General features: G+C 44.5%; 1 pseudogene; it reads right to left on the reverse strand.

The window, feature by feature from the left end:
* Positions 1-1,142: 1,142 nt before the first annotated feature.
* LOC144507048 (dynamin-like GTPase OPA1, mitochondrial) lies at positions 1,143-27,811 on the reverse strand (annotated as a pseudogene).
* Between the last annotated feature and the right edge of the window lie 33 nt (positions 27,812-27,844).

The raw sequence follows: 27,844 nt of genomic DNA on the forward strand, positions 1-27,844 counted from the left end.
TCGTTGAAATGTAGAAACTAGGAGGAGGAGTAGGCCATTCAGCCAGCTCCTCCATTCAACCTGTACATTCAATAATGTGAATAGTTGGGGCCCAAGCACTGATCTCTGTGGGACTCCACTAGTCATGGCCTGCCACTTCAAAAGAGATGCATTTATTCCTACTCTATTTTTCCTGTCTGCTAACCAATTCTCAATCCATGCTAATATATTACCCCCAATTCCCATGCACTTTAATTTTGAAAACTAATGTCTTATGTCAGATTTTATCAAAAGTTTTCTGAAAATCCAAATACACCACATCCACTGGTTCTCCCTTATCTCTGGCCCAGTCTTCACTTCATCTCCTTCACCTCTAGCCCAGTTGTCACTTCATGCCCTTCATCTCTGGCCCAGTCACTGCTTCACTCCAACTTCACATCTGGCCCAGTCGCAATTTACCACCGGTACCACAAGGCCAATGCATCTCTCCCCTGAGTCAGCAGTGACCCATAGTGAGCTGCACACTCACCGCTAAACTCACCTCGGAGGTGAGCTTGCCAGGTTCCTATTTTAAAAACCTGTCAGAAATGTGATCATCATGATGTCACACCATCAGGGGTGGACCTTGGTACATGGGGGGATAAGTGCTGCAAGAAGGTATGGTAATGAGGTGCTAATGTATTGTGGTAAGATTCCCAACACAGCATTGTGGGAGCCCCTTATATCACTGGTGGGATCGGAAACAATAGCAATAGGAAATCCCACTAATGTAAATTGTGATTTGGGCGTTTTGCGATGTTTTGTCCTCCCATCACCATTCACTACCGATGCAAATAGGAGCTGAAAATCTTGGCCAGTATCTACTAAACAGTGTTCTCCATGTTGTGAGAAGCTGAGACTCTGGCTAAGCGGACAGACCAATAACCTTGCTTTGCATTGCTCTTTGAAAAATACTTAACAGCAATAAACATCGTGTTGAGTACAGGGTCAGGATCTTATGCAGATTTTGCATGAGGACTAAATTAGCCACCTCAGACCTAAGCAAATCCTGAGATTGCCATATTTTTCCAAAGTGTGAGTAAATGGAGCTGCACCCATGGTATGCTGGTGCACGTGACAGGTGATTCCATTGCACTCCATCTCATTGAGCTCCATTTTGAGCTTCAATTGTATGTGCATTTCCTTGGCACATTGATTGTAGGAATTGCATCCTCCTTTAGATGCAACCTGGCACCTTCCTTGAAGTCATCAATTGTATGAAACCTGTCAGATAGAGCAATTTCCGGTCTCAGTGACCTTCCATACCTTTCAGTGCAGTGCTGACCTCGTACTGTGATGATCTGTAAATCCACAAAAGAAGTTAGAAATTAAAACAAAGGGCAGAATTTGACGTGCCTGTGCGGGATACACACCGTATCTGGAAACGTGTTAAATCGCGCATGATGAGTTGAGCATGCATTATGATGACATCATGCACTCACGCAATATTTTGGTGGGTGGATGCAGGTAGGGATCGGTAGTGCGCTTGCTGACAATTACGAAAACCACTTGAAAGGGTTATCTCTCCAATTGACTACAATTGCTGATGGACTTTTAAGTTGCATGGGCAACATGGGCAGGCAGCCAATCCATTCTTGCAGGTTTCTCATCCAAGGGCAGGTAAATGGCTAGAACAAAGGCAGGCTGAGGCGTGAGGAGTTTTTAGAGGGCTAGAATACAAGAGCAGGGATGTACTGCTAAGGCTGTATTATGCTCTGGTCAGACCCCATTTGGAATATTGTGAGCACTTTTGGCCCTCAAAGGAGGTTCACAAGAATGATCCCAGCAATGAAGGATTTGTCATATGAGGAGCGGTTGAGGAGTCTGGGTCTATACTCGATGGAGTTTAGAAGGATGAGAGGATTACAGGGTCAAAGGTAGGCTTCTGAAGACTGTGGAGGAACAGAGAGATCTTGGGGTTCATATCCACAGATCTCTAAAGGTTGCCACTCAAGTGGATAGAGCTGTGAAGAAGGCCTTTAGTGTGTTAGCTTTTATTAACAGGGGGTTGGAGTTTAAGAGCCGTGGGGTTATGCTGCAACTCATAGATCATAGAAATCATAGAAACCCTACAGTGCAGAAGGAGGCCATTCGGCCCATCGAGTCTGCACCGACCACAATCCCACCCAGGCCCTACCCCCACATATTTACCCACTAATCCCTCTAACCTACGCATCCCAGGACTCTAAGGGGCAATTTTTAACCTGGATATCAACTGTACAGGACATTGGTGAGACCACATTTGGAGTATTGTGTGCAGTTCTGGTCACCTCACTATAGGAAGGATGTGGAAGCGCTGGAAAGAATGCAGAGGAGATTTACCAGGATGCTGCCTGGTTTGGAGGGTAGGTCTTATGAGGAAAGGTTGCGGGAGCTAGGGCTGCTCTCTCTGGAGCGGAGGAGGCTGAGGGGAGACTTAATAGAGGTTTATAAAATGATGAAGGGGATAGATAGAGTGAACATTCAAAGACTATTTCCTCGGGTGGATGGAGCTATTACAAGGGGGCATAACTATAGGGTTCGCGGTGGGAGATACAGGAAGGATATCAGAGGTAGGTTCTTTACGCAGAGAGTGGTTGGGGTGTGGAATGGACTGCCTGCAGTGATAGTGGAGTCAGACACTTTAGGAACATTTAAGCGGTTATTGGATAGGCACATGGAGCACACCAGGATGATAGGGAGTGGGATAGCTTGATCTTGGTTTCAGATAAAGCTCGGCACAACATCGTGGGCCGAAGGGCCTGTTCTGTGCTGTACTGTTCTATGTTCTATGTTCTATGAGAGGCAATCTAATTAAACTTATAGAATACTGAGAAGTCTAAATAGAGTGGACGTGGAGAGGATGTTTGCACTAGTGGGAGAGACTCGAACTCGAGGGCACAACCTCAGGCTAAAGGGACGACCCTTTAAAACTGAGATGAGGAGGAATCTCTTCAGCCAGAGGGTGTTGAATCTGTGGAACTCATTGCCACAGAGGTATGTGGAGGCCATTGAGTGTCTTTAAGACAGAGATGGATAGGTTCTTGATCAATAAGGGGATCAAAATAGGGTTATGGGGAGAAAGCAGGAGAATGGGGATGAGCATCGTATCAGCCATGATTGAATGGTGGAGCAGACTCGGTGGGCTGAATGGCCTAATTCTGCTCCTATGTCTTATGGTTATGGTCTTATGATATGGTTGTGGAGGGTTTAAACTGATTAAAAATTGCAAAAAGTCAAGCCCAAAGGCTTTGTATCTTAATGAATAAGGTGGATGAAGTGACGGCAGAAATAGAGGTAGACGAATATGATTTCTGTGATCTCCTGGCCATCACGAGATATGGTTATAAGGAGATCAAAATGTGGAACGAAATATTCAGGGATATTTGAACTTTCAGAAAGACAGGAGGGAAGGAAAAGGTAGTGGGGTAGCACTGTTAATAAGAGATGAAATTAGAACAGTTGTGAAAGATGATCTAGGTTCGAATGATGTAGAGTTCATTTGGGTGGAGGTAAAAAAACAGCAAGGGAAAGAACACATTTGTAGGAGTAATGTATAGACACACAAACAGTAGCCAATCTGTAGGGAAGGGTACAAATCAAAAAATCGTAACATACATAGAAAATGGAAGCAGGAGAAGGCCATTCGGCCCTTCCAGCTTGCTCCACCATTCATTTTGATCATGGCTGATCATCAAATTCAATGCCTTGATCCTGCCTTCCCCCCATATCCCTTGAACCCTTTAGCCCCAAGAGCTATATCTAATTCTTGAAATCACACAATGTTTTGGCCTCAAGTACTTTCTATGGTAATAAAGGAGGAGATCTGTGCGAGGGAAGTTTTTTTTCACAGAGAGGGTGGTGAATGTCTGGAACGCGCTGCCCAGGGAGGTGGTGGGAGCAGGGATGATAGTGGCATTTAAGGCACAACTAGACAAATAGGATGGGAATGGAAGGATATGGACTCCGTAAGTGCATAGTTTTAGTTTAGGCAGACATCATGATTGGCGCAGGGCCGAAGGGCCTGTTCCTGTGCAGTACTTTTCTTCGTTCTTTGTTAAATTTAACAGATTCATCACTCTCTGGGTGAAGAAATTTCTCCTCATCTCAGTCCCAAAATGTTTAACTCTTATCCTCAGACTATGACCCCTAGTTCTGGACACCCCTACCATCGCGAACATTCTTTCTGAATCTAATCCTGTTCGAATTTTATAAGTTTCTATGAGATCTCCTCTCACTCTTCTAAACTCCAATGAATATAATCCAGATTGATTTAGTCTCTCGTCATATGACAGTCCTGCCATCCCAGAAATCAGCCTGGTAAACCTTCGCTGCACTCCCTCTATAGCAAGGACATCCTTTCTCAGATAAGGACACCAAAACTGCACACAATACTCTAGGTGTGGCCTCACAATTGCAGTAAATCACCCCTATTCAAATCTTCTCGCTATGAAGGCCAACATACTATTTTCCTTCTTTATTGCCTGCTGTACCTGTGCACTTACTTTCAGCAACTGATGCACGACGATACCAAGATCCACTGAATTTACACCCATTCAAATAATAATCTGCCTTCCTATTTTTGCTAAGTGGATAATGTCACATGTATTCACATTATACTGCATCTTCCATGCATATGCCCACTCACTCAACCTGTCCAAATGGGACCTGATGAAGTGTATCCCAGGACATTGTGGGAGGCTCAGGAGGAAATTGCGAGTCCCCTAGCAGAGATATTTGAATCACCGATAGTCACAGGTGAGGTGCCTGAAGATTGGAGGGTGACAAATGTTGTGCCTTTGTTTAAAAAGGGCTGCAGGGAAAAACCTGGGAACTACAGCCGGTGAGCCTCACATCTGTAGTGGGTAAGTTGTTAGAAGGTATTTTGAAAGACAGGATCTACAGGCATTTAGAGACACAAGGACTGATTAAAGTAAAGTTTATTTATTAGTCACAAGTAAGGCTTACATTAACACTGCAATGAAGTTACTGTGAAATTCCCCGAGTTGCCACAGTCTGGCACCTGTTCGGGTCAATGCACCTAACCAGCACATCTTTCAGAATGTAGGAGGAAACCAGAGCACCCGGAGGAAACCCACGCAGACGCAGGGATTAGGGACAGTCAGCATGGTTTTGTGAGTGGAAAATTATGTCTCACAAATTTGATTGAGTTTTTTGAAGGGGTAACCAAGAAGGTAGATGAGGGAAGTGCAGTTGACATTGTCTAGATGGACTTTAGCAAGGCCTTTGACAAGGTACCGCGTGGTAGGTTGTTGCATAAAGTTAAATCTCACAGGATCCAGGATGAGATAGCCAAAAGGATACAAAATTGGCTTGTTGACAGAAGACAGAGGGTGGTTGCAGAGGGTTGTTTTTCAAACTGGAGGCCTGTGACAAGCGGTGTGCCTCAGGGATCGGTGCTGGGTCCACTGTTATTTGTCATTTATATTAACGATTTGGATGAGAATTTAGGAGGCCTGGTTAGCAAGTTTGCAGATGACACCAAGATTGGTGGCATAGTGGACAGTGAAGAAGGTTATCTAGGATTGCAATGGATCTTGATCAAATGGGCCAATGGGCTGACGAATGGCAGACAGAGTTTAATTTAGATAAGTGCAAAGTGATGCACTTTGGTCAATCGAACCAGGGCAGGACTTACTCAGTTAATGCTAGGGTGTTGTGGAGATTTATAGAACAAAGAGATCTAGGGCTACAGGTTCATAGCTCTTTGAAAGTCGAGTCACAGGTGGACAGAATGGTGAAGAAGGCATTCGGCATGCTTGGTTTCATTGGTCAGAACATTGAATACAGGAGTTGGGACGTCTTGTTGAAGTTGTACAAGACATTGGTAAGGCCACACTTGGAATACTGTGTATAGTTCTGGTCACCCTATTATAGAAAGGATATTATTAAACTAGAAAGAGTGCAGAAAAGATTTACTAGGATGCTATCGGGACTTGATAGTTTGAGTTATAAGGAGAGGCTGGATAGACTGGGACTTTTTCTCTGGTGCGTAGGAGGCTGAGGGGTGATCTTAAAGAGGTCTATAAAATAATGAGGGGCATAGATCAGCTAGATAGTCAATATCTTTTCCCCAAAGGTAGGGGAGTCTAAAACTAGAGGGCATCAGTTTAAGGTGAGAGGGGAGAGATACAAAAGTGTCCAGACGGGCAATTTTTTCACACAGAGGGTGGTGAGTGTCTGGTAGTAGTAGAGGCGGGTACAATTTTGTCTTTTAAAAAGCATTTAGACAGTTACATGGATAAGATTGGTATAGAGGGATATGGGCCAACTGCGGGCAATTCAGACTAGCTTAGGGGTTAAAAAAGGGGCGGCATGGACAAATTGGGCCGAAGGGCCTGTTTCCATGCTGTAAACCTCTATGACTCTAAATCACATTGAAGCATTTCTGCATCTTCCTCACAGCTCACCCTCCCACCTAACTTTGTATCATCTGCAAATTTGGAGATAATATATTTAGTTCCCTTGTCCAAATCATTAATATATAATGTGAACAGTTGGAGTCCTAGCACAGATCCCTGCTGTACCCCATTAATCACTACCTGCCAATTGAAAAAAGATCCATTTATTCCAGCTTTTTGCTTCCTGCCTTTCTATCCGTCTCAAGACACGACCCACAACCCCATGCGCTTTAACTCTACACAGAGATCTGTTATGTAAGACCTTGTCAAAAGCCTTCTGAAAGTCTAAATAAGGCACATCCATTGGTTCTTCCTGGTCAACTCTTTAGTTACATCCTCAAAAAATTCCAGATTTGTCAAGCATGATTTTCCTTTCATAAATCCATGCCGACTTTGTCTGCTTATACAACCGCTAGGGGAGAGATACAAAAGCGTCCAGAGGAGCAATATTTTTACACAGAGGGTGGTGAGTGTCTGGAATAAGCTGCCAGAGGTAGTAGTATAGGCGGGTACAATTTTGTTTTTTAAAAAGCATTTAGGTAGTTACATGGATAAGATGGGCATAGATGGATATGGGCCAAATGCAGGCAATTGGGATTAGCTTAGGGGTTTAAAAAAAAAAGGGCGGCATGGACAAGTTGGGCCGAAGGGCCTGTTTCCATGCTGCAAACCTCTATGACTCTATGACTCTTTCCAAATGCTGTGCTATGAAATCCTTGATAATGGACTCTAGGAACTTCCCTACAACCGACATTAGGCTCACTGGTCTATAATCTCTAACTCCCTTTTTGAATAGTGGGCTTACATCAGCTATCCTCCAATCCGTAGAAACCAGTCCAGATCCAAAGAGCTTTGGAAAATGACCACCAATATATCTACTGTTTCTCGGGCCATTTCTTTAAGTACTTTGGGATGAAGATTATCAGGCCCTGGAGATTTATCCACCCTCAATCCCATTAATTTTCCCAAAACTAGTTCTCTACTGATACTGATTTCCTTCAGCTGCTCACTAAAACTTGTGTTTCTCAGAACTTATGGTATATTATTCATACCTTTTTTTGTGATAGTAGGAGCATATAAAAAGAATAGAGCAATGGGTATTGATGACTATAATCTTCATGTTGCTTGTAAAAGGGCAGCTAACAACAACAAATTCATAGAGCGCATTTGGGATAGTTTCCTAGGACAACCAGCGAACAGGCTATCTTGGATCTGGTAATGGGTAATAAGGCAGGTTTAATAAATGACCTCAAAGTAAAAGATGACCGAGGAAATCATGATCATAACATGATAGAATTTAGTATTCAGTCAAGAATGAGAAACAAATGTGTTTAACTTGAATAATGGGAATTACAATGAAATGAGGATAGAGTTAGCTAAAGTGGACTGGGCAGATAGATTAGCAGGAAAGTCAGTAAGCAAGCGGCTGACATGTAAGGAAGTTATTCATGACTCTCAGCAAAAATATATCCCAGTAAGGAGGAAAGATTCTAAAAGAGGGATAAATCAATCATGACTAACCAAGGAAGTTAAGGAGAATATTAAGTTGAAAGAAAAAGCATGCAAGGAAGCATAAGTCAGTGAGAGCCCCAAAGACTGGGATAAATTCAGAATTCAACAAAAGAGAGGTATTGATCAAGTGGACAGTCAGAGGCTTTTTCCTAGGGCTGAAATGGTTGCCACAAGAGGACACAGGTTTAAGGTGCTGGGGAGTAGGTACAGAGGAGATGTCAGGGGTACGTTTTTCACGGGGGTGGTGGGTGCCTGGAATGGGCTGCCAGCAACGGTGGTGGAGGCGGATTCGATAGGGTCTTTTAAGAGACTTTTAGATAAGTACATGGAACTTAGTAAGATAGAGGGTTATAGGTAAGCCTAGTAATCGCTAAGGTAGGGACATGTTTGGCACAACTTTGTGGGCTGAAGGGCCTGTATTGTGCTGTAGTTTTTCCATGTTTCTATGTTTCTATGAGAATTAAAAAGATAATAAAGAGAGAGAAAATAACCTACATGGACAGCATTGTCCTGAAAGCTGCAGGCTATGCTGAAGCCTCCACAGATTGCAGAGAAAAAGCTGAAAATGCTCAAAACCAACAAGGTCAGCACTGCACTGAAAGGTATGGCAGGTCACAGAGTGCTTTAATTTGCCTTCCTAACTGCCAGCTGAACCTGCATGTTAACTTTAAGAGAGTCCTGAACCAGGACTCCCAAGTCCATTCGTGCTTCAGATTTCCGAAGCCTTTCTCCATTTAGAAAATAGTCTAACCCTCTATTCTTCCTACCAAAGTGCATTACCTCACACTTCCCCATATTGTAATCTATCTGCTACTTCTTTGCCCACTCTCCTAGCCTGTCCAAGTCATTCTGCCGCCTCCCCACTTCCTCAACACTGTCAGTCCCTCTACATATCTTTGTATCATCCACAAATTTAGCAACCATGCCGTCAGTTCCATCTTCCAGATCATTAATGTATATAGTGAAAAGTTGTGGTCCCAACATTGACCCCTGTGGAACACCACTAGTCACCAACAGCCATTCTGAAAAGCACCTCCTTATCCTCACTCTCTGCCTTCTGTCTGTCAGCCAATCTTCTATCCATGCCAGTACCTTGCCTCTAACACCATTGGCTGTTAGCTTATTTAGCAGCCTTCTGTAAAGCACCTTGTCAAAGGCTTTCTGAAAATCCAAATAAATCACGTCCACTGGCTCTCCTTTGTCTAACTTCTTCATTACCTCCTCAAAGAATTCTAACAGATTTGTCAGACATGACCTCCCTTTGACGAAGCTGTGCTGACTCAGCCCTATTTTACCAAGCATCTCTAAATACTCTGCAATTTCATCCTTAATAATGGACTCCAAGAACTCACCCACAACAGAGGTCAGGCTCACTAGCCTATAATTTCCCATCTTCTGCCTCCCTCCGTTTTTAAAAAGGGGTGTTACATTCGCCTTTTTCCAGTTCTCTGGGACCTTCCTTGACACAGTAAGAAGTCTAACAACACCAGGTTGAAGTCCAACAGGTTTATTTGGTAGCAAAAGCCACTAGCTTTCAGAACAGGCTGTTCCTTCGTCAGGTGGGTGGGAGTTCTGGTCACAAACAGGGCACAAAGACACAAACTCAATTTACATGAATAATGATTGGAATGTGAGTCTTTACAGCTAATCAAGTCTTAAAGGTACAGACAATGTGAGTGGAGGGAGCATTAAACACCGGTTAAAGAGATGTGTATTGTCTCCAGACAGGACAGCTAGTGAGATTTTGCACATCCAGGCAAGTTGTGGGGGTTACAGATAGTGTGACATGAACCCAATATCCTGGTTGAGGCCGTCCTCATGTGTGCGGAACCTGACCTTCCTTGATGCCAGTGATTCCTGAAAGATCACCACCAATGCCTCCACAAACTCCTCAGCTATCTTCTTCAGAACCCTGGCCAGTCCGGGTGATTTATCACCCTTAGACCTTTCAGCTTCCCTAGCACCTTCTCCTTAGTGATAGCCACTACATTTACCTCTGTCCCCTGACTCTCTTGAAGTTCTGGCATGTTACTGGTGTCTTCCACTGTGAAGATTGATACAAAATACCCATTCATTTCCTCTGCAATTTCTTTGTTCCCCTATTACTACTTCTGCAGCCTCATTTTCCAGCAGTCCAATGTCCATTCTTGCCTCTCTCTTACCTTTTATATATCAAAAAAAACTCTTGCAATCTTCTTTTATATTACTAGGTAGCTTCCCCTCATATTTCATCTCCTGCACCCTTATTGTTTTTTTTAGTTGTCCTCTGCTTGCTTTTAAAGGCTTCCCAATCCTCTGGCTTCCCACTATTCCTCACCTCATAGTATGCTTTCTTTTGCTTTTATGATATCCCTGACTTCCCTTGTCAGCCATGGTTGCCTCATCCTCCTGTTAACATGCTTCCTCTTCCTTGGAATGAATGTCTTAACAAGTTCCTAATGGTGTATAGGAAAACTGCACCTTCCATGACCAAGACCTCTCCTGCGTTACTAATGATATAAAGACAACTACGTTCCGCTTCAATCTGTAGAAAACTAAAGAGATTGTACAACAGCAAGTACAAGTGGAATGGCAGGAAAGCAAGGCAAAACTTAGAGCTTTCCATCAAGGACAAGGAGTTTTGGCTAGGAATTAGTCCACATGACAGAAATGGGTTCCACTTGGAGGAAGCACTGAGGGTAGCAAGAGCACAGCATGCGTAGGGGACTACAATGTCCATCAACAAGAGCGGCCTGGTCCTACATGACATAGCTGCCAGACTGAGACTGAGACAGGTAATGAGGGAACCAACAAGAGGGAAAAAAAAATTTGACCTCCGCCTCACCAAACCTGCCTGCCGTAGAAGCATCTGCCCATGACAGCATCGGCAACAGTGATCACCGCACAGTCTCCTGGAGATAAAATCCCATCTTCACGTAAAGAAGCCCTCCATTGTGTTGTGTAGTACTACCACTGTGCTAAATTAAATAGCACATCACCAGCAGCAGAATTGTACACAACTACTCGAGAACTCAACACCATCCAGGACAAAGCAACCCACTTGATTGGCACCCCTTTTACAAACATTGTAGAAAGATTGAAAAGAAAGGGCTACTATAAGATTGCCAGGTTCTGCTGGGGCTTTTGTTTCATCAAGTTAGATATAGAATTCACTTTAAATCAATGGAGAGCAAGTTTGTTAGTGTGGTGAACCATCGTTGGTTCCCACTGGATAGTACTGAGCCAGGGTCTGGCCAGTACTACAAGGATGTACATATGTTACTGTTGGGTTGTGCTACTTGTTGCTGTTGGGGTTAGGGTGGGGTTGTTACACCTTTGTATTGTAGTGTTGTGGTACATCCCAGTCGGGCTCCGCCTCCTGGGAGAGGTATAAAGGTCCCTGCTCTGGCTGGAGCCCCTCAGTCTGGGATCGTGTATCTAATTGTTCGCTGCTTTGTTACAGCAAATAAAAGCCTTTATTTCCTGAGCATCAAGCCTCGTGTATGATAACGCGCATCAGTTAGTAATTGTAATTAGGTGTTTTAAATACTTTGTAGTTTTAAAGGTATGTGTAATTAGTCTACACATATAAATTTATCTTCTATTCATTTTTAGAAGTTAAACAAAGAAACTTTGTTAACATGGCGAACAGTTACAGAGTACCGTGTGATACTAAACATGAGTTAAATACATTCCTTTAAGGTATCCAACTGTTGGAACCACAAGGCCATAAAGGACACTTAATAGCCTTACCAGTCACCTTATCAGAAACAACTGATACAAGAGAGAGTTTTAGAGAGAGTTTCACAGTTTCTAATCAAAACAGAGTCAGAAAGACATTAATGTCACAGCTAACGAAAGAGTTATGGTGGGAACTGATAAGGACTAACGATACATGCTGGCACCCCTCAAAATTGTAGTGTTGTACCTGTTAATTCTCAGATACTTTCAACCAGTTTACTTACTCCAAGGTTTTACCCCGGTGCCCTTATTTGCAAGGTGGACAAAGGGCAAACACAAGTAAAGGTTCAACAAGTTTATTAATAATAACACTATTAACCCTTAAATTACCCACATAAAACAAGAGGATACCCCAGCAGATTCAAGTATACTACCCGTAAAGATGGCTTGGTTAAACTGCAGGCCCGATTCTCTGAGTCCCTCTGGTCTGTTGTCACGAAGGTGAGTCTCGATGGCCGCTTCTTCCTTCCTTCCTTGTCTGGTCAGTCTTCCGAATGGTCACAGCTGTCTCCCCTGTCGAGTCTTCGCTCCTGTGTGACTCGAAGTGTGTCCCTTTATCCCCAGCCTGCTTGCCTTTCCAGAAACTTCTCTGGCTTCCGGCCAATGAGGTCCCAGGAGGGGGTTCCAATACCCAGTGAGTTTCTTGATGTCTGCCTGACAGGACACCAGGGTCCGCCCCCCAGGTATCCATCTCCATGTTGTTAAACTTGTTATCAGGTAAGGTTTCTACAGGATCTCTTGGTGACAGAAAGTCTGGCCCGATCTGGGCTTCTAACAATAGACCGATGCATTTCAATGAGGTGCCATGATCTCCTGCTAAGTCTCAAGTAGAGTGTAACGACCTTTGATGGGTGGTTGATGGGTCAGGCCCAGACACATTTGTGTATTGTACAATTGGCCTGCCCGAGGTTTGACTGTGTTTGATTTCAATGTGCCCAATTCTTTAATTTAGGATATCCAATTTTATCAGCCTTAAAACTAGGCCCTGTTTATATCACCACAGTAGATAGTGCTAAAGTGCTCAGTCATTGGATTGATAAACAATGTATACATGTGTTTCATTGTTGTTGGCGACATACAAACTTATCAGGGCTATAATCAGGGAATATCCTGAAGGCAAGTTGATTTGACCACATTCCTTCGAGATTCAGTTAACTTCACTGATAAGGCCATAAAATACTTATGGCTTTAGTAGGCCCCCTTTGTCAATTGAAGGATACCCATGTGAGACTGTTTTAGTGAAGATGTTTTGTGAGGCTGTTATCAAAATAGAGACATGAGACTAAAGGACAGTTCACAAGGATGATATATTGGGGTATCCCACAAGGAATCGTGGTCATATGGTTCAGGGTTGTTCAGTATTTCATTCTATTGGATCAATATGTAATGTATGTTATTTGTAACCCTTTTGATTGGATTGTGTGCAGCTGACTGTGAGCTGTAGAACTGTATAAACCGTGATGATTTTCTTTGTCTGGTGAAGTGGTGTTTTTGACCTATTGCGTCAGGAACCCTCCCCTTGCTGGCAAGTAAAATAAAGACCATCTGTCGGTTAAGTATCTTGTGTTAATGTGTGTTTGTGTTAAAGTCAAACTCGGAAGTCGAGATTTCAAGAACATTCACTCCCTCCACCACTGATGGACAGTAGAAGCCGTGTGCACCATCTACAAGATGCACTGCATAAACTCACCAAGGGTCCTTAGACAGGACCTTCAAAACCCACAACGGCTACCATCTAGAACAGGCCAAAATGGGGGTCGCGACCGGTGGGTGGGTGTAAAAAGGGTCATGGTGTTCCTCAAAGATCACCAGACTTAGGCGCACTATTCTAAATGCGGCCAAACCCCAGTGCCTCAATATTTTACTCAATTATGTTAATGAGCCATATAGGGGATGGATAGAATGAAGCACTGAGACCATCGGGTGTGCATCTCGAGCAGAAGTGGAAGAGATTTGTAACATCTTCTGGCTGGAGAAGCCAACTTCTGTGCATCAAGAGCTGAAATAAACATAATAGCAGGCTTTGATCATAAGAGGCAATGGTGAGCAGGTTAGTGTGCCCATGCTTTTGGCATGGATTCACTTGGAGGCAAGCTTCTTTCACTTGTGAGCTAGACAGGAAAACTGTGGACATGGATTGTTTTGTGACAAGTAAAACACGGCCATAGACTTCAAGAGGCAGCGTACCTACTGACCAGGATCTCACATCGGAATCTACTGGAGAGAGCTGCTTCGGAGAGTCCACGACTGGACAATGCAGTACTACTGTTCGCTCTGTACAGAGCACCAGGGCCTCCAGTGAACAACCTACAAAGAAGAAACTAAAATCAGGAACAGAGCAGTATAAAGACGATTTCTTAAGGTATTGTTTGTTAATTGTGGCAACACAAACCAGGATGCAAAGCCCTGTGTGCTAAATGCCAGGAAATACTGGCAAAAGAGAGTTTAAAACCCTCAAAACTGCAAAGACATCTGAATACTAAGTATGGCAATCTCGAGAACAAATCTTTGGATTTTTTTCGAAGTATGCAGCAAGAACTGAAATCATCAGCTCAAGCTCTTAGTAGAAATTTAACATTGCACAATTAGTCTCATATATGCTAGTTTACCACATAGCTAAAGAGAAAATGCCTCACAATGTTGCAGAGAGATTAATTCTTCCTGCAACATTAGACATAGCTCGCACAGTCCCAGATGAGAAGTCAGCTGACAAACTGTAATGCATTCCACTTAGTGATAACGCAGTGGCTCGCCAAACTAGTGATATTGCTGAGAATTTAGAAGTACAACTTATTTCTCGTTTAAAGTCAGCATGAGATTACAGATTGTGAAACCTTGCTGGTTTACGTTAGATATGTTTGACACAATCAATTTTTTGAGGATATGTTGTGTTTTAAGAAGGCAAATGGAATTTTGTCCTTCTAGCAAATACTCAGCCTAGGACATCAGTTCTGGTCTTACCCAGGTGTAACCCGTCCAGTTTGTACTTGTCCCACCTCCACCAGAACCAATCCCAATGTCTCAAGAATCTGAAACCCTCCACCTTGCACCTTCTTTCAGGCCACGCATTCATCTGATGTATCCTGGTATTTATACTCTGGCACGTGGCACTGGTAGCAATACTGAGATCACTACCTTTGAGGTCCGACTTTTCAACTTACTTCTTGACTTCCTATATTTGGTTTTCAGGACTTAATCTTTTTTTAACCTATGTCATTGCTACTGATGTGTACCACAACTATTGGCAGTTCACCCTCCCCCCTCCAGAATGTCCTGCAATCTCTCCAAGACATTCTTGACCCTAGGGAGGCAACATACCATCCTGGAGTCTTGTTTGTGGCCACAGAAACGTCTGTAATTCCCCTTACAATTGAATCCTCTATAACTATTGCATTATTATACTTTTTACTCCTCCCCTCTGCAGCAGGATCAACCATGGTGCAACAAATTTGGCTGTTGCTGTTTTCCCCTGAAAGGCCATTCCCCTCAACAGTATCCAAAACAATCTATCTGTTTTGCAGGGGAATGGCCACAGGAGATTCCAGCACTGCCTGTCTTGTCCTCTTGCTCTGCCTGGTGGTCACCCATTCCTTTCCATCCTGGGGAATCTTAGCCTGTGGTGTGACCACCACGCTATACGTGCTAACCATGATATTCTCAGCTTCACAGGTGCTGCCCAGTGTTCCCAATTGCTGCTCCAGCTCCTAAATCCAAGCTTCCAGGATCTGCAGCTGGAGATACTTCCTGCACACATGGTGGCCTCGGGCACTGGAAATGTTCCTGGCCTCCCACATGGAGCACAATGAGCATACCATGGCATGGAGTTCTCCTGCCACTCTTACCCCTTTAAATTAACCAATGGATGCATTGGTTATAATTTTACAAAAATCCCTGGATTCTGGAGAAGTACCCGAGTTTTGAAAAACAGCCAATGTGACATCCTAAATCAAAAAGGGAGGGAGACAAAAAGTAGGTAACTATAGGCCAATTAGCCTGACATCTATTGTTGGAAAAATGTTAGAATCAATTATTAAGGAAGTAATAGCACATTTGGAAAATTATGATCTATATTACTAAATACTTATAATTAACACACTAATCAAGCAGAGTCAGCATGTCTTCATGAAAGGGAAATCGTAACTGACTAATTTATTAGAGGTTTTTGAGGCAGTTTCAACTGGAGTGGATAAAGGGGAACCAGTAAATGTGTTGTTTTTGAACTTCCAGAAGGCATTCAACAAGGTACCTCATGAAAGGTTAAATCATAAGATAATAGCCCATGTTGGAGGTAGCATATTGGCACGGGTGGAGAATTAGCTAATTGACAGGAAACAGTGAGTGGAGATAAGGGATTCTTTTTCAGGTTGGCAACCTGTAACCAGTGGTATTCCACAGGGATCAGTGCTGGGACCGCAACTGTTTACAATATATATTAATGACTTAGAGGAAGGAAGTGAATGTACTGTAGCCAAATTTGCAGACAACACAAAAATATCCCATGTTATTGGGAGAGCAAGAGAGGAGATTGTTGTGACCCTGACAAAGATCTTTGTATCCTCGCCAGCCATTGAAGAGGACTGGCAAGTAGTTAATGTTGTTTCTCTGTTTGAGAAAGGATCACTCACTCAACTGATGAAGGAGCAGCGCTCGGAAAGCTCGTGTAACCAAATAAACCTGTTGGACTTTAACCTGGTGTTGTGGGACTTCTTATTGTGTCCACCCCAGTCAAACGCCGGCATCTCCACATCTTCGAGAAAGGAAATAGGGATAATTCAGGAAACTATAGACCGGTGAGTCTCACATCGGTGGTCGAGAAGCTATTGGAGAGGATTCTTAGGGAAAGGATTCTTAGGAATAGGACTTACTGTTTTTGGAAAAGCATGGCCTAATTAGGGAAAGTCAGCATGGAAATCATAGAATCATAGAATCCCTACAGTGCAGAAGGAGGCCATTCGGCCCATCGAGTCTGCACCGACCACAATCCCACCCAGGCCCTACCCCCACATATTTTACCCGCTAATCCCTCTAACCTATGCATCCCAGGACTCTAAGGGGCAATTTTTTTAACCTGGCCAATCAACCTAACCCACACATCTTTGGACTGTGGGAGGAAACCGGAGCACCTGGAGGAAACCCACGCAGACACAAGGAGAATGTGCAATCCGCACAGACAGTGACCCAAGCCGGGAATCGAACCCAGGTCGCTGGAGCTGTGAAGCAGCAGTGCTAACCACTGTGCTACCGTGCCGCCCCAATTCTGAGCATATCGCGGCTTTACCGACACCCGATTCGGGCGCGGCTCCGGCCCACGCCCGAATCGGGCGGCCCGACGATTTAAATCGACTTAATGAACCGCGCACCCAACCCTACCGCCAAATCCCACTTTACCGTCTTCTGGCCCGTTCCGGGTCCGCGCTTTTAGCGACCTGCAGAATAAAAGTCCGAAGCAGATTTCTATTCTGCAGGGGAACGTCCAAAGCCCATCCTCCTCGACCATCCTTCGCGGACCCCCCCACCGCTAACCATCCCGGTAGACACCCCCCCCCCCCCCCCCCCCGCCCCGCCCCGGATCAGACCCCCCTGGGAGGCAGGCCCTCCCGGCAGACCCCCTCCCCCTCCCATAATCGGACACCCCTGGGAGGCAGGCCCCCCTGGCAGACCCCCCCCCGGGATCGGACACCCCTGGGAGGCAGGCCCCCCCGGCAGACCCCCCCCGGGATCGGACACCCCTGGGAGGCAGGCCCCCCAACCTACCTCGATCGCTGGTCTCCCTCCACCATCCTTCCATTAGCAAGATAAGCTGTATGTTCCTCAGTGATGTTTAGCAGCCGTTCCAGTTTGGTTTTGGTTTCACTTCGAACATGCTGTTCTGGAGACCGTGATTTCCAGTAGAACCACCTTTGTTGCCAATCTGGCCCCACCATATCACGAATTACAGATTCAGTATCTTGAAGACGGGTTTGCAAGGTTTCTTCCAGGAAATGGATAGCTGCATCCCACTGCTGTTTGTCAGATATGGAACGATCTTCTGAAGCATTGTGCTGGATGACTCGCAGACTGTCTTCAGCCTGCTCATTCCATCTGTGACGTTTTATACTTTCATCTTTAACAGCATGTTTTAGTTTGTCAAAGATATCATCATGGTCCTTCCCTTTGTGCTCTGACATAAATCGAGCAAATTCATCCTCCAAGGTTCCCCAAGCAACCTCTACTGCTTTGTGAGGCAACTGTTTGTCAGTCCACTGCTTTACCTTGATGTCCACTGTGGTATTGAATGTGCCTGAATTCACAGACTGGGCAGCAGGAAGGTAAATATTCTCTATCACTTGTGTAGAGACTCTTTCCCACAGTTTCCTTTGTAGAATCTCTTCCCAGTGTTTTGGAGTAACCTGACCTAAGCTGATCACTTCATCCAGAATTCCATTCTTCGTCTTCTCGTATAGTTCATTCCTGTCGAGTTCCCTCAGCCGAGGATAGCTGTTCTTCCATTCAGTTTCAAGGTTGAAGCGAGTAGCTTTAAATGCATCAGCCTGTTGTTCCACAGACTCGCGCACCATCTTCCAGAAACAGTCTGAAACTGCGAGGTTCAAGTTCTTAGTTGTCACTTGATGTGCTTTCAGCATCCCTGTCTTCAACAATTTTGAATTCTGAAAGAACTCTCCTTCACAATCTTTTATGGAATCAATACCTTCATTGGTGTTGCCTCTACTGGTAACAACTGCAAAGTAACTCAAAGCCTTCATTGGAAACAACTTGCCTTCCACAATCTGTTGAATCCGACTTGCACTGGCTAGGTTTTTCTAGCTAGATCCACTTTGGTCAACACAAAGATGGTCCTTCTGCCTTGTGGGTCCATCTGGCTCACCAAGTCAGTTACAATACTGCGTACAGCATCTACTGAACCATCTTGGATACAAAGGATAATGAATGGTACTGGTCAATCTTCCTGGTGTTATCAGTACTGTAACACCAGGAATGGCTGTCGACACCAAGGATATAATTTTTAGCATAAGCAAGGCTTACATGCAGAACCCTACTGCCATTATCCTTTGTATCCAAGATGGTATAAAACGTCACAGATGGGATGAGCAGGCTGAAGACAGTCTGCGAGTCATCCAGCACAATGCTTTAGAAGATCGTTCCATATCTGACAAACAGCAGTGGGATGCAGCTATCCATTTCCTGGAAGAAACCTTGCAAACCCGTCTTCGAGATACTGAATCTGTAATTCGTGATATGGTGGGGCCAGATTGGCAACAAAGGTGGTTCTACTGGAAATCATGGTCTCCAGAACAGCATGTTCGAAATGAAACCAAAACCGAACTGGATCGGCTGCTAAAAATCACTGAGGAACATACAGCTTATCTTGCTAATGATGAAGTTACAACAGTTCGTAAAAACCTGGAGGCCAAAGATGTAGATGTGGACACCATTCTGATTAAAGATACTTGGTACCAAGTTTACCGAAAACACTTCCTAATGGAATTGCTGAACCATTGTAATCTCTGCAGAAGAGGTTTCCACTATTACCAAAGGCATTTTGATAGATTCTGAGCTTGAATGCAATAACGTTATCCTGTTCTGGCGCATTCAGCGAATGCTAGCTATTATATAAGAACATAAGAACATAAGAAATAGGAGCAGGAGTAGGCCATCTAGCCCCTCAAGCCTGCTCCGCCATTCAATAAGATCATGGCTGATCTGATAGTGGGTTCAGTTCCACTTACCCGCCCGCTCCCCATAACCCTTAATTCCCTTAATGGTTAAAAATCTATCTATCTGTGACTTAAACACATTTAACGAGGTAGCCTCTACTGCTTCATTGGGCAGAGAATTCCAAAGATTCACTACCCTCTGGGAGAAGAAGTTCCTCCTCAACTCTGTTCTAAATTGACACCCCCGTATTTTGAGGCTATGCCCCCTAGTTCTTGTTTCCATTGTAAGTGGAAATAACCTCGCTGCTTCTACCCTGTCTAGCCCCTTCATTATCTTATATGTCTCTATAAGATCTCCCTTCAACCTTCTAAACTCCAATGAGTCTACTCAATCTCTCCTCATAAGCTAACTCCCTCATCTCCGGAATCAACCTGGTGAACCTTCTTTGTACCCCCTCCAAAGCTAATATATCCTTTCTTAAATAAGGGGACCAAAATTGTACACAGTACTCTAGGTGCGGCCCCACCAGTACCCTGTACAGTTGCAGCATGACCTCCCTGCTTTTATACTCCATCCCTCTCGCGATAAAGGCCAACATTCCATTTGCCTTCTTGATTACCTGCTGCACCTGCAAACTGAATTTTTGTAATTCATGCACAAGGACCTCCAGGTCCCTCTGCACTGTAGCATGTTGCAATTTTTCACCGTTTAAATAATAGTCCATTTTACTATTATTCCTTCCAAAGTGGATAACCTCACACTTACCAACGTTATACTCCATCTGCCAGATCCTCGCCCACTCACTTAGCCTATCCAAATCTCTCTGCAGACTCTCAGTGTCCTCCATGCAATTTGCTTTCCCACTCATCTTTATGTCATCCGCAAACTTTGTTACCTTACACTCGGTCCCCTCCTCCAGATCGTCTCTGTACATGGTAAATAGTTGAGGCCCCAGCACCGATCCCTGCGGCACGCCACTAGTCACTGATTGCCAACCGGAAAAGCACCCATTTATTCTGACTCTCTGCTTTCTGTTAGATAGCCAATCCTCAATCCACGCTAACACTTTACCCCCAACTCCATGTACCTTTATCTTATGCAGCAACCTTTTGTGAGGCACCTTATCGAATGCCTTCTGGAAATCCACATACACCACATCCACCGGTTCCCCTCTGTCAACCGCACTCGTTATATCCTCAAAAAATTCCTGTAAATTAGTCAAACATGACTTTCCCTTCATGAATCCATGCTGCGTCTGCTTGACTGAACCATTCTTTTCCAGGTGTCCTGCTATTTCTTCCTTAATGATAGATTCCAGCATTTTCCCAACTACGGATGTTAAGCTAACCGGCCTGTAGTTACCTGCCTTTTGTCTATCTCCTTTTTTAAACAATGGCGTTACATTAGCTGTTTTCCAATCAGCTGGCACCTCCCCAGAGTCCAGTGAATTTTCATAAATTACAACTAAAGCATCTGCTATTACTTCTGCCATTTCTTTTAGTACCCTGGGTTGCATTCCATCCAGACCAGGGGACTTGTCTACCTTTACTCCCATTAGCCTACCTAGCACTAACTCTTTAGTAATAGTGATCGTTTTAAGGTCCTCATCCCCTACGGTCCCATGACCGTCAATTATTGGTGTGCTATTTGTGTCTTCCACTGTGAAGACCGACACAAAAAACTTGTTTAAGGCCTCGGCCATTTCCTCATTTCCCATTATTAAATCCCCCTTCTCGTCTTCTAAGGGACCAACATTTACTTTAGCCATTCTTTTCCGTTTTATATATTTGTAAAAACTTTTACTATCAGTTTTTATATTTTGTGCTAGTTTACTTTCATAATCTATCTTTCCTTTCTTTATTGCTTTCTTAGTAGTTCTTTGTTGTTTTTTAAAGCCTTCCCAATCTTCGAGTTCCCCACTAATTTTGGCCACTCTGTATGCATTGGTTTTTAATTTGATACTCTCCTTTATTTCCTTAGTTATCCATGGCTGGTTATCCCTTTTCTTACATTCCTTCTTTTTCACTGGAATATATTTTTGCTGAGTACTGAGAAAAATCTCCTTAGAAATCCTCCACTGTTCCTCAACTGTCCCACCAATTAGTCTGTGTTCCCAGTCTACATTAGCCAACTCCACCCTCATCCTATTGTAATCCCCCTTGTTCAAGCAGAGGACACTGGTTTGGGACCCTACTTTCTCACCCTCCATCTGTATTAGAAATTCAACCATATTGTGATCACTCATTCCAAGAGGATCCCTCACAAGGAGATCATTAATTTTACCTGTCTCATTACACAGGACCAGATCCAAGATAGCTTGCTCCCTCGTAGGTTCTGTAACACTGTTCGAGGAAGCTATCGTGACAGCATTCTAAGAACTCTTCCTCAAGTCCACCGCGTCCAACTTGAGTTGACCAATCAATATGGAGGTTAAAATCCCCCATGATTATTGCTGTTCCATTTTTACATGCATCTGTTATTTGTTTGTTTATAGCCCGACCCACCTTGAAGTTATTATTTAGGGTCTACAGACTACGCCCACCAGTGACTTTTACCCCTTACTATTCCTTATCTCCACACACATTGATTCCACATTTTGCTCCTTAGAGCCTATATCGTCTCTCACTACCGCCCTGATGTTATCCTTAATTGTGATGCCGGCATTGGACTGGGGTAAACATAATAAGAGTTTTAACAACACCAGGTTAAAGTCCAACAGGTTTATTTGGTAGCAAATGCCATTAGCTTTCAGAGCGCTGCTCCTTCGTCAGATGGAGTGGATATCTGCTCTCAAACCTGACGAAGGAGCAGCGCTCCGAAAGCTAATGGCATTTGCTACCAAATAAACTTGTTGGACTTTAACCTGGTGTTGTTAAAACTCTTACTGTGTTATCCTTAATTAACAGAGCTACCCCAGCTCCTTTTTCTTCCTGTCTAACCTTCCGAATTGTCTGATACCCCTGGATATTTAGTTCCCAGTCCTGGTCACCCTGCAACCACGTTTCTGTAATGGCCACTAGATCATACCCATTTGTACTGATTTGTGCCGTCAACTCATTCACTTTGTTTCGAATGCTACATGCATTCAGGTAAAGTGTCTTTATGTTAGTCTTTCTTACCTCGACCCGATTTGTTAGTGCATTCCTTTGTTTGCATGCTCTGTCCCTTCCTGTCACAGACTGGTTATTCTTCCCCAGACCATCTCCTTGCACTGTGTTGACCACCTCCCTTCTCATGCTTGTCACCTTTTTTATTCTGCTTGAGGTTAGATTCCTGCCACCTTCTATACTCTCTGTTCTATTACATGGTCTGGAAACTTTACTAACCTCTCCTGAGCCCTCGGCTCCTTTAACTAGTTGAAAGTCCTCATCATTAACCTGCACTCCTACTAATTACCTTTGATTTTCTAATTCTCCATACAACTGAACCCTCCCCCCCCCCTCCCCCCTAGCCCCCCACTATTTAGTTTAAACCCTATCTAAAGCCCTAGTTATATGATTCGCCAGGACTCTGGTTCCAGCACGATTCAGATGAAGACCATCCCATCGGAACAGGTCCCCTCTTCCCCAATACTGATGCCAATGTCCCATGAATTCAAACCCATTCCTCCCACACCAATCTTTGAGCCACGCATTTACCTCCTTAATCTTATTGACTCTGTGCCAATTTGCTCGTGACTCAGGTAGTAATCCAGAGATTATTACCTTTTTGGTTCTGCTTTTTAATTTAGCTCCTAGCTTTTCATACTCCCTTAGCAGAACCTCTGTTCCTGTTCTACCTATGTCGTTGGTACCTACATGGACCACGACAACTGGATTTTTACCCCCCCCCACTCAAATTCCTCTGCAGCCCAGATGAGATATCCTGAACCCGAGCACCAGGCAGGCAACACAACCTTTGGGATTCTCGATCCTGGTCACAGAGAACAGTGTCAATGCCCCTAACCATACTATCCCCGATTACGACTACATTTCTTTTTTCTCCCCCCACTTGAACGGCTCCCTGTACCACGGTGCTGTGGTCAGTTTGCTCATCGTCCCTGCAGTCCCTGTTCCCGTCCACACAGGGAGCAAGAATCTCGAACCTGTTGGACAGGTTCAGGGACTGAGGCTCCTGGAACTCTACCTCCTGGATCCCGCTACCTGCCTCACTTGCAGCCAAACCCTCTTGTCCCTGACCACTGGCTGAATTCAAGCTAGTTAGTCCAAGGGGTGTGACTGCCTCCTGAAACACAGTGTCCAGGTAACTCTCCCCCTCCCTGATGTGTCGCAGTGTCTGAAGCTCAGAATCCAGCTCATCAACCCTGAGCCGGAGTTCCTCAAGCAACCAGCACTTACTGCAGAGATGCTCACTGGGAACCACAATGGGGTCCACCAGCTCCCACATCATGCAGGAACAACACATCACCTGACTCTCCATCCTTATTTTATTTGCTTTGTTTTTAAGTTTTTAAAAACTAAGAACTAAACCTACCCTGCCTCGCTCATTTCCGCCTAAGCCCGTTGAGCCAAAGCCCTTCAGCCCTCACTCTGCTACCTGCTCACTCCGCTGCCCGCTAAGGACGCTGCCCGCTGGATAGTGCGGCCTACTTTTTAAACCTCCCGCGCGCTTATAAAAAAATAAATAATTCCTTCCCAGGTCACCCTGCGGCCGGCCTACTTCCGCCTCTCACTTAAACTAGGAAAAATAAATTACAGCAAACACACTCCGACAACAGCTAACAAATACTGAAGTGAGACGCCTCGAAAAGAATGTGAAAGAAGTGTTGGAGGGTTTTGCTGATGACAATGCTAAAAAAATTCAACTGTTGACAGGAAGGTGAGTGCAACTAGCAGAGGACCTCAAAAGGGTTTGTGAGATTCAAGAGAAGTTAGAAGTATTCATTGAAGCTCTTCATCAAGAAAAATAACACAGTCTCTCGTCACACACTGCCACACATCCCCCCATCCTCCCACCCCCCCACCAGAGGATGATCCGTCACACCCCCTCTCCTCCTCCCACCTCCCCCCCCAGAGGATGATCCGTCACGCCCCCTCCCCCCCCCCCACAGATGATCTGGGTCAGAGAGCTGCTCTCTCTGCTTTTTTCTCCCCGCCCGGGCGGGCTGCTTCAGATTTCTTTTTGAACTGCGCATGCGCAGTTCAGGGCTCCGATCGGTCCGGCAGCGCTAAGCCCCGCCCACTGCGCGGTTCGGACTGGAGCCGGCAAAACACTTATGGGCGCGCTGGAAAGAGGATTCCAGGCTCGGATCTATTTGACGCCCAGATTCGGCACTTTGACTCAAAATGGTAAAATCAGGCCCTTAGTTTATTGTGTTCAATTCTGGTCACTACATTACAGGAAGGATATGGAAACTTTGGAGAGGGTGCAGAAGAGGTTTACCAGGGTGCTGCCTGGATTAGACGGTATGAGCTATAAGGAGAGGCTGGACAAACTGGGGTTATTTTCTCTGGAGCGGCGGAGACTGAGGGGAGACCTCCCCTGAGTTGTAATATCTAATACTACGGGGCCTACACTTAAGGAGGGAAGTGGAAAGTTCAAAGGAGATGAGAGGCAAGTTTTTTTTACAAAGAGCCCTAGGTGTCTGGAACCTGCTGCCAATGGTGCTGGTGGAGGCAGATACAATAGGTGCGTTTAAGGGGCATTTAGATAAGCACATGAATATGCAAGGAATAGAGGGATATGGACCAAGAGCAGTCAGAAAGGATTAGTTTCATTTGGTGTCATGTCGGCACAACATCAAGGGCCAAGGGGCCTGTTCCTATGCTGTACTGTTCTATGTTCTAAATGGGAGGATATTAAGAGGTGTAGAGGAAGTGATATCCACAGATACCTGAAGTAGCAGAACAGCTAGTTAAGAAGGCATATGGAATCCTTTCATTTTTTAGCCAACATATAGACAATAACAGCAGGGAGCTTATACTGTAACTGTATAAAACATTAGTTAGGTCACAATTTGATTATTGTGCGTCATTCCAGAAAGGATGAAATTGCACTGGAAAGGATTCAAAGGATGTTTTGAAGACTGAAAAATTGCTGCTATGAGGAAAAATTGGATAGGCTGGGATAATTCTCCTTGCAACAAAAGAGGCTGAGGGGAGATTTGATTGAGATGTACAAACTTGCGAGGGATCTAGATAGAGTGGATGGGAAGGGCCTATTTACCATAGCAGAGAGGTCAGTGACTAGGGAGCATAAATTTAAAGTGGCAGAAATATTAGAGGGGACACATCATAGTCATCGAGTCATACAGTGCAGAAGAGGCCCTTTGGCCCATCATGACTGCACTGACAAAACTCCACTAAATCTACACTAATTCCACTTTCCAGCACTTCCCATAGCTTTGAATGTTACGAGATTTCAAGTGCTCATCCATCTACAAAGAATAAAGAAAAGTAAAGCACAGGAACAGGCCTTTCGGTCCTCCAAGCCCATGCCGATCATGATGCCCCAACTAAACTAAAAAAAAGCCTTCTGCCCTTGGTTCATATCCCATGATTCTCTCCCTATTCATGTACCCATCCAGATGCCTCTTAAATGTTGTTAATGTGCCTGCTTCCACCATCTCCTCTGGCAGCATGTTCCAGGCACTCCTGCACATCTCCCTTAAATTTTCCCCTCTCACCTTGAATCTGTGCCCCCTTGTAATTGACTCTTCCACCCTGGGAAAAAGCTCTGACTATCCACCCTGTCTATGCCTCTCATAATTTTGTAGACCTCTATCAGGTCTCCCCTCAGTCTCTGTCTTTCTTTTTTAATGATTGTGAGGTTTCCTGCCTCTATCACCCCAGGCAGCGCATTCCAGACTCCCACCACACTCTGGGTGAAAAAGAATTTCCTCAAATCCCCTCTAAACCTTCTGCCCCACACTTAAAATTATGTCACCTTATCATTGATTCTTCAACTATGGGGAACAGTTGCTTCCTATCCACCTTGCCCATACCCCTCAAAATCTTATACACCTCAATCAAGTCCCCTTCTTGGCCCTCTCTGCTCTAAGAAAAAACAATCTAAAGCCTATCAAGCCTCTCCTCATAGCTCAAATGCTCCAAACCCAGGCAACATCCTGGTGAACCTCCTCTGTACCCACTCTAGTGCAATCACATCCTTCCTATAGTGAGGCGAGCAGAACTGCACACAGTACTCCAGATGTGGCCTAACCAAAGTTTTGTATAGCTCCAACATAACCTCCTTGCTCTTATAATCTATACCATGATTAATAAAGGCAAGTGAGGTAAAGTCATTAGTCATAAGTAGGCTTACATTAATATTGCAATGAAGTTTCTGTGAAAATCCCCTAGTTGCCACACTCCGGCGCCTGTTTGGGTACACTGAGGGACAATTTTGCATGGCCAATGCACCTAACCAGCACATCTTTGGACTGTGGGAGGAAACCGGAGAACTCGGAGGAAACCCACACAGACACAGGGAGAACGTGCAAACTCCACACAGACAGTGACCCAAGCCGGGAATCGAACCTGGGCCCCTAGCACTGTGAGGCAGCAGTGCTAACCACTGCATATGGGGCATGAGCGGTACTACTGTGCCATCCATGTTCCATATGCAATCTTTATTAATTACACTGTCTTGTTACCTGCAGGGACAAGCACCCCAAGATCCCTCTGTTCCACTGAGCTTCCTAGTGTCCTACCATTCGTTGAATATTCTCTTGTCTTGTTACTCCTTCCAAAGTACATCACCTCATGCTTTTCAGAGCTAAATTTCATCTGCCACTGCTCTGCCCATGCACCTGTCTATATTTTCCTGCAAGCTAAGACCTTCATTCTTCACTATTAACCACCCTAACCATCCGCAAACTTACTTTATCATCCTCCCCTCATTCTCATCTATATAGTTTATATCTATCACAAACAATAAGGTTCCTAGCACTGATCCCTGTGGTATGCCACTGGACAATGTTCTTCAGTCACACAAACAGCCTTCTACCACAACCCTCTGTCACCCAGTATTAAGCCAGTTTTGGATGCATCTTGCCAAGTTACCCCAGATCCCATGTGGGATCTTGTCAAAGGCGTGGCTGAGATCCATAGAAACGATATCAACTGCACTGCCCTCATTCACACACCTGATCACCCCCTCTAAAAATTAAGACAAATTGGTTAGGCATGGCCTCCCTCTGATAAAGTCACCCTCTCCCTTATCAAACCTTACCTCAAGTGGAGATTAATTTTCTCTTCCAGATTTTCTTTAATAGTTTCCCTACCAATGATGTTGGACTCACTGGTCTGTAATCGTTCATCTCTACAACTCTTCTTGAAAGGTGGAACCACATTAGCCGTCCTCCAGTACTCTGGCACCTCTTCTATACCCAGAAAGGAATTAAAAATTAGTGCCAGAGTCCCTGAAATTTCTTTCCTTGCCTCCCTCAGTAGCCTGGGTTATAACTGACCTGGGTCTGGAGATTTGTCCACTTTTAAGCGTGCCAAAACCTCCAGTACCTCTTCATTCCCTATGTCAAACTGTTGAAGAATCTCACAGTCCATCTCCCTGAAATCTGTACCTACATCGTCCTTCTC

This window comes from Mustelus asterias, chromosome 1, assembly GCF_964213995.1.
Source record: "Mustelus asterias chromosome 1, sMusAst1.hap1.1, whole genome shotgun sequence".
Taxonomy (NCBI): domain Eukaryota; kingdom Metazoa; phylum Chordata; class Chondrichthyes; order Carcharhiniformes; family Triakidae; genus Mustelus; species Mustelus asterias.